The 10,975-nt window shown below is 35.2% G+C and overlaps 1 long non-coding RNA gene across 1 annotated transcript in view; it reads right to left on the reverse strand.

The window, feature by feature from the left end:
- The window catches only part of LOC132598155 (uncharacterized), a 34,481-nt gene extending 24,256 nt beyond the window's left edge, over positions 1–10,225 (reverse strand). The window contains exons 1-2 of the long non-coding RNA XR_009565925.1: positions 10,129–10,225; positions 8,147–8,250 (exon numbers count right to left, since the gene is read on the reverse strand). This is a non-coding gene — a long non-coding RNA (uncharacterized lncRNA). The remainder of the gene's footprint in view (positions 1–8,146; positions 8,251–10,128) is intronic.
- Between the last annotated feature and the right edge of the window lie 750 nt (positions 10,226–10,975).

A 10,975-nucleotide genomic window follows, 5' to 3' on the forward strand; every position in this document is an offset into this window, starting at 1 on the left:
TGTGCCAAATGTGGGACACCAGGCAACCACACAGGTTGAGTGTCCGTGAAGCTGACTCTGGTTGTGGGAACAGAAAAATGATTCAGGCAGTGATTGGCTGAAAACGTCAAGAAAAGAATCTGGTAACCAGAAGTGCACTATAGTGTCATCATGAAAAAGGGAGATTAGTCTGATTCAACGTGTAGCCTCTGACTTCAGAGGAATTCTACCAGATGAAGGAAAAGGTTGATCTCGAAGGTGGAAGTTATATAAACTATGAAATGTGGAGCCATGTGAGATAATTGGGTACTCTGAGGTATCTTGTCAATGGCTTTCACTTCATGGAAGTTTGTGTACAGTTTTTCTCTCATTGTAGAATGAAAGAGTTGAAAAAGACATTGATTGTACAGATGAAGAAACGAAGATCCAGTGGGATTAAGTGACTTGACCGAGGTCACAAAGCTTGTTAGTTACAGAATCAGGATTAGAACCTAAATTTCAAGAATCCTAAGTCAATGTCATTTTGAGTCTTCCATGCTAGTTCCTTTCATCCCTCATTAAGGTGGCAAGAGGTCTCTACTGGCAATGCTAAAAACAGTGAAAAGATAATAAAGAGAAAATTTACAATTTTAGCCCACTCAAAAATTGCAGAATGAGTTTTCTCTTTCTCTGACTTTAGTGAAATGGTTTTAGAGGTCGTATTCTTCCTATAAGACTTCTGCAGTGGTAAGTTGAGTAAAGTTTCAGAAACTAGCTTATTCAGAAACAGTGATTAATTAGACTTAGCACTGAAGATGGGAATAAGGCAGGGTCACAGAGTCATGTTATGTAGGTGGCTGCTGACAGATTAATGTGAAATGAATGAATGATGGCTTTAAATGGCCACAAAGAAGGACTTTAAAGGTCTTCCAGTTTAAAATGCTTTCTGATAAGCTGTCCTTCACACAGCATTTCTTTTTTTTTTTTTAACATCTTTATTGGAGTATAATTGCTTTACAATGGTGTGTTAGTTTCTGCTATATAACAAAGTGAATCAGTTATATATATATACATATATCCCCATATCTCCTCCCTCTTGCGTCTCCCTCCCACCCTCCCTATCCCACCCCTCTAGGTGGACACAAAGCACCGAGCTGATCTCCCTGTGCTATGCGGCTGCTTCCCACTAGCTATCTATTTTACATTTGGTAGTGTATATATGTCCATGCCACTCTCTCACTTCGTCCCAGCTTACCCTTCCCCCTCCCCTTGTCCTTAAGTCCATTCTCTACATCTGCGTCTTTATTCCTGTCCTGCCCCTACGTTCTTCAGAACCTTTTTTTTTTTTTAGATTCCATATATATGTGTAAACATACAGTATTTGTTTTTCTTTTTCTGACTTACTTCATTCTGTATGACAGTCTCTAGGTCCATCCACCTCACTACAAATAACTCAATTTCATTTCTTTTTATGGCTGAGTAATATTCCATTGTTTATATGTGCCACATCTTCTTTATCCATTCATTTGTTGATGGAAACTTAGGTTGCTTCCATGTCCTGGCTATTGTAAATAGAGCTGCAATGAACATTGTGGTACATGACGCTTTTTGAATTATGGTTTTCTCAAAGTATATGCCCAGTAGTGGGATTGCTGGATCGTATGGTAGTTCTATTTTTAGTTTTTTAAGGAACCTCCATCCTGTTCTCCATAGTGACTGTATCAATTTACATTCCCACCAACAGTGACACAGCATTTCTGAATTTTCCCTAAAATTCCCGAAAGATATAGGAAAAAACAAACAAAAACCTAAAAATAAAAACAAAAACTGTAAGGCCACTTTTGCCAAATCTGAGAGCAAATTCCACTTACTAAAATAACTGTGGAGTTTAACAGGGAATGCCGTGAACTCTTCTTTAGAAACCAAGACTGCCAGCCTGTAAAAGTAGGACATTGATTCAGAGGCTCTGGGTTGTACCAAATGAAAGCAAGTAGTTTGCTTTGTGAGCACTGCATCTGAGGCAGAGTACTTCTACGTGTCCCCTTGCCCACTGGCATCTTGTCTTGTGTGTACACTTTGAAACAATTCCCAGAGAACAACATGTAAGGAGGCAGCAATCGGGGTGGATGGGAAACAGTATATCATAGTATATTGTGTCCCGAGAGGTATGATTCCAAGAAGTATACCACACTGATTAGCATATAGACAAAAAGAGCATTGAGAGTGGAAATTTGGCACTTTTGGGTTTTTTTTTGCATGTATTCAGTAGGTTCAGGGTGTGAAAGAAATAGCACAGATAGAATTAACTCCAAGTAATTTAGCAGAATAACATGAGTTCAATGCGGACTAGGTTCTGGAACTTTTACTAGGAAGAGTGACCATGAATATTTTCCAGACTCAAATTCCAAAAAGGATTTTACCAATACTCAAGAAGACACTGAGTGGGACCAAGAGAAGTCTACAAACCATTTTTATTAAAAAATATTATTTCTGGCTAGAAATCTCATTACAGGATGGCTGGTATGCAAAAAACGCACGGCAAATAAAGAAAAAGCAAGCATCGTTACAAACATTCAAAACACCAGCACATCTTTTAATGTTATTTTCTAGAGAAGCCAGAATATGGTTTTAGAAAACCCTGGATGGCCTCAGTGGAATGCAGAAGGAAACATGTGAGAAAAAGACCAAAGAACTGAGCAAAATGTATTGTGATGGAGAAAAAGCTGTGAGATTTGAAAAAAGAATCGCAAGGACACAGTCAGCACAAGAGCAGAAATAAAAATCTTCATCAAAGAGAGCAAGGAACCAAATGAATAGTCAGGAGACTGAATGTTTTGATCTTCAAACAAACCAGAGAAACCCTCTAAGAATACACATAATAGGACAGACGGTTAGAAAGATGATAGACATTGAGGAAAAAGGACTTATGTCATACCCATAGAATATTGGTATTCCTGAAAAAGAGAAGAAAAAAGGAATAGATGCAATAATCTTTATTTATCCAAGAAGATACTCTGGGAAAAAATGACCAGTGTCTTCAAATCAAAGTGGCTCCTTACATTCCAAGCAAAATTAAAAGGAGCCAAGCTAAAACCCATCTTGGCAAAATTTTGAAATGTGAAAATTAAGAGCAAAAATTTTACATGTATTCTGATAGAAAGATAAATTGGTTATCTAAAAAAATTCTTTAAACATGGTTGACTTTAGATATCTCTTCTAAAACTTTTAGTGTAAGAGTAATTGGAAAGCAGTGAAGGATTTCTCTAGACCATCTACAGAATTTTGAGGGGAAAAGTTTTGGTTAAATAATTTAAAAGCAAAGTTTTTCTCTTGTGAAGGCAATAGAAATATATTGATTTTTTAAAAATTTTTGCTATAGAAACAGGCCTTAAAATGTACTACCTTAGTGAACTTTTTAGAAATAAAATTATTTAAGACTTACTCTAGTTACCTGAGAAATGATTCAAAAGAGAAAACATAAAATGAGCAAATCATCATAGTAAAGAATTGATTAATTAAGCCAGCTAAGTGTGAAGGTAAGTGAAAATAATTTTTGTAAATGTTTTATAAATATTACAAATCTAAATGTCAAAAAACAACTGTTGAAAGAGTAGGTATTCATGCTATACATAAAAATAGTATTTAAAGTTGTAGATAATGCATCCAAGCACTATTAAATGGAAGCATGGGAACTAAAAGCGTGTTAAAGGTTTCATTCTTGCCTTTAATATTTAGAGATAGAATGATTTTAAAATGGTTAAGTAATAGGTTTCATTCTTTTACTTTATTTGGAAATAGAATGATTTTTAAATGGTCTTAGAACTGCTAAAAATTATAAAAGCAATAACAAATCTCTACAAAAAATTAGAAGCAAATCAATTATAATCTACATAGAAATTTATTCAAAAACCACTAAGAGCACAGAAAACTGAAATCATTAAATCAAGACTGCATAAGTATGATAAAATATTGCAATTATTAAAAGTAAATTATTTAACATATTAAAATTTGTGAGATCTAGCTAATGCAGCATTCATTAAGAGGAATGTTTACAACATTAAATGCTTGTTATTAAATGAAGAAAATTCACAAATCAATGACTTTAGCCTTTACCTTAAGAAACTAAGAAAAGAGCAACAAATTAAACCTAAAGAAAGAAGAAAGGAATTAATAGCAATACTACACAAACTTTTTCAGACAATTGAAAAGGAGGGAATACTTCCCAACTCATTCTATGAGCCAGACGTACTCTGTTACCAAAGGCAGACAAACACAAGAAAAGAAAACTACAGACCAATATTTCTCATGAACATAGATGTGACATTTCTAAACAAATTTTTACCAAATGAATTCAACAATATGTTAAAAAGATAATAACACATCAGGACCAAGTGGAGTTTATCCCAGGAATGCAAGGTTGCTTTCATACTTGAAAATCAATTACTAAATGCACTTGAACATATTAACAAATTCATATGGTCATTTCAGTAAGCACAGAAAAAGCGTTTGACAAAATCCAACACTCATTTCTCTATTTCTATAAAACCTCAGCCAACTAGGAATAGAATGGAACATCCTCAACCCAATAAAGAGCATTTAGGAAAAGCATACAACTAACATGATACTTAATAGTGAAACACTGAATGCTTCCTTCCTAAAATGAGGAACAGACAACAAATAAAAATGCTTGCTCTCATCATTTTCACTCAACATTGTCCATAAGGGTCTAGCCAGTGCATTTAGGCAAGAAAAGGAAATAAAAGACAAAGAAAGAAGTAAAACTGTCTTTGCTCACAGATGACATAATTGTCTATGTAGAAAATCCAGTGGAATTTATATAAAGCCACTAGAACAAGGGAGTTTCGCAACCTTGCATGATACAAGATTGATGTATAAAAATCAATTATACTTTTATATACTATCAATAAGCAAATGGAAATAGAAAATGAGAAAAACAATACCATTTACAATAGCATCAAAAATGTGAAAGGAGAGATTTGACCTAAGATTTTCAAGGTTTGTACACTAAAAACTACAAAACATTCCTGAGAAAAATTAAAGAGGGTCTAAATAGATGGAACGATATACCTTGTACACAGGTCAAAAATCTCAATATTTTTAAACTGTCAGTTCTCCCTAAGTTCATCTATAGTATAAGTGCAACCCTATCAGTATTCCAGAAGTTATGGGTTTTTTTGTTAGAGATTAACATTGATAAGTTGATTCTAAATTTCATATGAAATTCAAAGTAACTTGAGTAGCCAAAACACTTTTGAAAAAGAACAAAGTTGGAGGATTAACATTATATAATTTCAAAACTTACATTAAGCTGCAGTAATCAAGGCAGTGTGGTATTTGTATTCAGATAGAAAAATGGATCAATGTAACACAGTAGAGAGTCCAGGAATAGGGTCACCCACATACAGATAACTAATTTTTGATCATTTAGCTTTTTCACAGAAAACATAGGAGAGTATTTTTGTGATTTTAAGATAGGCAAAGATTTCTTAGAAAAAATACAAAGAAAATACAAATTGATAAATTGGAATTCATCCAAATTAAAATATTCTTCTTACTGTACACTCAATTAAACATGGAAATGCAAGCCTAAGACTAGAAAAACATACTTGTAATGTATATATTTCACAAAAGAATTGTATCTAAAATATATAAAGAACTTCTACAAAACAACAATAAAAGGCAAAAAAAAACCCAATATAAAATCATTAAAAGGCTTAAAAATATACTTCTCAAAAAAGGTCAATAAACATTAATATATACTCAACATCATTAGTTGTAAGGGAAAAACAAATTAAATCCATAATGAGATACTATTTTACATCAATTATGTTGACCAAATAAAAAGACTAGCAATTCCAAATATTTGCAAGAATGTGGAACATTTGGAACTCTAATACTCTGCTGATAGGAGTGATCCAATCATACTGGAAACAGTTTGGCAACTTCTTACAAAGTTAGACATATATTTACCCTTAATCCTGTAATTTCAATCCTAGATATTTATAGAAGAAAACTAAAAACATATGTCCATACAACATCTTTTATAAGGTGTTGATATGAGCTTCATTGTGAATAGCCAGAAAATAAAGAAATACATATTTATCAACAGAAACATGGGTAAATAATTTGTGGATTATTCATATAGTATGCCAATAAAAAGGAACAAATTATGATAAACTCAACAACATAAAATGATCATTATGTTGAGTAAAAGAAGCCGAAAACATACTGTATTTTTCCATTCATTTGAATTTCAAGGACAGGCAAAACTAATCTGCAGTGATAGAACTTAGAAAGTAAGTTGTCTCTGGAGAATGGGAATTTGGAAAGGCACTCAAGGGTACTTTTCTAGTGATGGAAATGTTCTATAACTTGTTTGGATGGTATCTGCATGCTTAGATAGGACTGCCAAAAACATCAACTGTGAGATCTGTGATAAATATTAATTTTTTTAAAAGGACATTATATTTTTGGTATAACTTTCTTCCTTTGCACATATGTGTTTGTGTAGGTATATGTGGATATATGCATATATTTATATATGTGTGTGTGCATGTGTGTGTATGTGTACATATATATGCACGTGCAAAGCTAAACCTAATCTCCTGAAATATTAAAATGATCGCTTTCTGTCAGATCATTTGTGTTAGCAAAGACATGTGGGTATATTAGAAAGATACGAGATATTTTTCATTTATCATTGATATCTAGGCACCCCTGAGTCGAAAATCACACTATATAAGATAAATATGAGTTTTCCCCAATAATACATATTTAACACAGTTTTATTGCCATAAGCAAATGGAGGACACTGAGATAGTGGAGATTACAGTGTCTGAAGTTAAGTTCATTTTATCTTAATGACTAAGTTGTTGGTTATTTTAACTCAGAGAGAGGTTTGCCCATGCAAAACGCCTAGGGTTTAATTTTCTATTTTTGCCCCTCCCCCCCTTTCACCAAACATGATTAAAAATTTAATAAGTCAAACAAAAAAACTAAAAAGGTAAGTGTATTTTTCTCTGACAAGAATCTTGAGAAATTGTTCTTCTCTAACTAGTAAACTTCTTTTTTTCATTTTGAACTTTATATTTTGCATTTTGTATATGGAAAGTGACACAGAGAGAGACAGACTGATGGACAAAAATTGAAAGGGGCTGGACCAATTAATTACTCATCCCAATGTCACTGAATGAGGAATGATGGAGAAGCAAAAGTGGGAACATTCCATTTAGGAAGAAGAAACATCAGGCTTTGGAAATATATTATCCTTTATAGCTAACATTTATAGAACATCTAATATGTGCCCATCATTTCTAATTTATTTGACGTTATTTCATTTAATTCTAAAAACAACACCCCGTGGGTTTCTCTAACCTTTTCAAATACCATAATGAATGTGGACCATACCAAGGACGTGGTTATATATAAAATTCTGCTTTTGCTTCTATAAGAGGGGGACTAACTCCTAGAAGAGTAGTCACCAGTTATTAGTTACTCAAATACGTTTCTTGACAAAGCCCCAATACCAATTGATCTAAAATAATACAGAAAACCAAGACAAAAAAATCATCATCATGACATCAACAACAAAATAGTTGTTCCTTAACAATACCTTTCCATTGAAAAGTCCTAGAGTCTATTGCTGCTGTTAAGGGCTCAGATGAACTTCATTCCATATCTAACACTTGTGCACAGACTGTTAAGTCATCTTCCTCATGTGTGTAATACGATTTTCAGTCTGGTGTGATTTTCACTCTCTCCCTATGTACACAAACAAACCACTCGGCAGATTCGTAAAAATAGCTGTTTCTTGCTCAGCTTGCAATAGAAAATGATGTGTTTGTAGTTTCAGCAGTGCTGATATTGTGTGAGTAATGTCTGTATTTGATCATCTGGGTGCTTATTAGCAGAGGAAGAACATTCAAATTTGCTTTTAAAATTTACGTGGAGGGGCTACCCCTTCATTAGAGGTGGGTGGGGAGAAAGGAGAAAACAGAAGACCCTGGTTTATTGCTTTACACAATGGCCCTTTTTGGAGTATCCCCAGAATTAAATTAGATGTTGCAGCTCAGAGACTTAGTTCTTATGCTTTCATTCGGCTGGTGGTTATGGTGGAATACAGCTAACTCTTAATCACGAATATGCAAAACCACAGAGAATCCCATACCTTATTTGAGACACGCCTTTTAATTTCTAATACAGCTGATCTTCCTACCAAAACACTGAACAGATTTTACTGTCTCTTCCTTCATTTGTGGTCCGAGTGCAGTGCTAATGAGAAAAAAAAATGGGTAAAAGTTAGGAATAAAGGGAAGGGGGAGGACATTTACAAACCCTGCACACTTCACTCTATGGATCATCAGTCCTTGAACATTTTAAATGAAGGTAGATTAAGGACAGAACTTGGAAAAAACAAAGCTGGTGTTTACCTGTACATTGGAGTCTGTGTCAGGAAGGGCTAAGTGAATGTGTTTAAAGAGTACAGCTGGACTCTGGAATTTTGCTACTTTGCCCTTTAGAGGCAAAAGGCAAAGGAAGAAACAGGGAAATCATAGACAAATAATAAAAATAAATGAAAACCTAATTTTCACTTGTAAAGAAAAAGCTGTCAATTTTCTTATGTCTTGTTCCTTTTGTTGAAATCTCATTAAGAAATATGTATATCAAATACATAATTTTTTACTCACTACATAGAGTAAAAAACAGAGTGTTCCATAGAGTGTTCACTGAAAACACATTTTTTCTAGATCCCGAGAAATAATCAGTGAATTTCTTTTATCTGTTATTTCTTCTACATATCTCTAACTAATGTCTATATTTCTAAGTCTACATCTACTAGGACAAATAATAAAAAATTAACATACATGATGGGGTTTTTTTCATATAATTTGCCAAACAACTTTTCTGACAGACATCTTCACTGGCTAGAATATTTTTCTTGATGAACAGTTAATTAAAAGGTGACTGGTTCTATGTCATACAAACATAGTCTTGTGTCTGTCTCTTGCTCTGAGTCTTAGCTCCCAGGAGCGTGATCTCTCCGGAGCAATTTCAATGTAAAAGGGAATTGGTTGAAACCCTGTACTTGAACCTTTCAGAAAAGTCAGAGCATTTGTGAATAGAGTTGCTCATTTTTTTTGTTTTTTTTTTAATTAGTTAATTTATTTTATTTTTGGCTGTGTTGGGTCTTCGTTGCTGCATGTGGGCTTTCTCTAGTTGCGGCGAGCGGGGCCTACTCTTCGCTGCGGTGCGCGGGCTTCTCACTGCGGTGGCTTCTCTTGTTGCAGAGCACGGGCTCTAGGTGCGTGGGCTTCAGTAGTTGTGGCTGGCGGGCTGTAGAGCGCAGGCTCAGTAGTTGTGGCGCACGGGCTTAGCTGCTCTGCAGCATGTGGGATCTTCCTGGGCCAGGGCTCGAACCCACGTCCCCTGCATTGGCAGGCGGATTCTTAACCACTGCACCACCAGGGAAGTCCCCATCAGGTTGCTCTTGATTCAAAAACTGCAGATAGGGAGACATGCCTAAAGAATTTGTGAAATGCAGAGAAGCGCTGCGTAGGCACAAAATTAAGTCAAAAGAGATGAAGCAAACCCCAAGGAATGAATGAAAGAGATTCATTCAATAGGAGAAATCAATGAGTGAAGCAGCCCAGGTTTACGTTGTACTGATACTTGCCTTGAAACTAAGAGATAAAAATCATACCATGTTTTGTTGTTTGATCACTGCAAACCATTTTATTGTCCCTATTTCTCTTGACAGAGGCAACCATATATGTAGGTAAAGTGCCAAACTGGCGGGGAGGAAGGGCGTACTGAACAAAAAATTATTATCTCTAATTACTTAGGAGCTCACGTAGCAGCTCTGTCACAATGGCCCAGCCAGGATGCCAGCTCAGGCACCTTACCTCAACTTCCTGCTCTTTTCAGATTGTACTACTTTCTGATCTATTTCTTGTTGGGACCCTGACATTGAGTTGTCTTTTTAAAATTTATTTGTTTGCTTGTGGGGAGAAGAGGAAAAGAACATAAGAGCAACAGAATGAGAGTAAGGAGTATTGGCAGACGTCTAAGGAATATGTAAGGAAAAGAGAGCGGGTACATTTTCCACACAGTAATTCATCCAACCTCTGCAGTTCTAGGCTCTTAACTAACCTTTCTCCCTCATCAAGATGGTCAAAACTTCATTCTGATGGTCTTCTGCTCCTGCAAGTACTGTTTTCCTCCTTTCCCAACCAGGAAGTTGTCACCTATATATATATATATATATATATATATATATATATACACATTATGGAAGCGAGATAAAAATAATAGCCACAGTGTCTCAATACTTCTCGAATATTATTTGAGCAGATAACTGGTACCTCTTTGTTTCTTTTATCAGTCATTTGTCACAGCCTATACCTAATTCTTTATCAGCTTACAAGAGTGACCAAGTTGGGCCTGATTTGGATCAGGTAGAAGCTGGAAGCTGGGGGAAGCAATCCTGAATACTGAATTGGATAATGGCAGGAACCCTTCAGGAAAGCAGCTCTATTTGAATTAAAAGGCCACTGGCAGAAAGAAGAGAAATCTTACAGGCAGCATGAGACCTTGAGTTGGACTTTCTAGCTCATTCTCTCACCTCCTGAATGTTAAAGAGGTGATGGACTCAGGGATTTGGTGTGCCTACATAACTCCTGTGTATCAAAGTCATCTACTGATTTGTACTAAATAATTAGGTAGAATCTACAGTCCATGCCCTGAATAAGAATGAACAGTTTCTTTCTTTTTTCTAACAGCCACATCTTTGTGCAGATTCCTGGCATTTTTTTCTTTGTAGAAGTAAAAAAAAGATGCTGCAATGGAATGACAAAATAAGGAGACGGGCGGGTGAGAGGGGTTTGCTGGGCTCTGAAATCCCGAGGAGAGAAAATAATGCAACTGTCTTAGTAAGTACTTGTTAACACTACTCGTTTAGAGCACAGTCTCACAAAGATTAGTTTGGATTTGTTGTAAG

This window comes from Globicephala melas, chromosome 11 (assembly GCF_963455315.2).
Source record: "Globicephala melas chromosome 11, mGloMel1.2, whole genome shotgun sequence".
NCBI lineage: Eukaryota > Metazoa > Chordata > Mammalia > Artiodactyla > Delphinidae > Globicephala > Globicephala melas.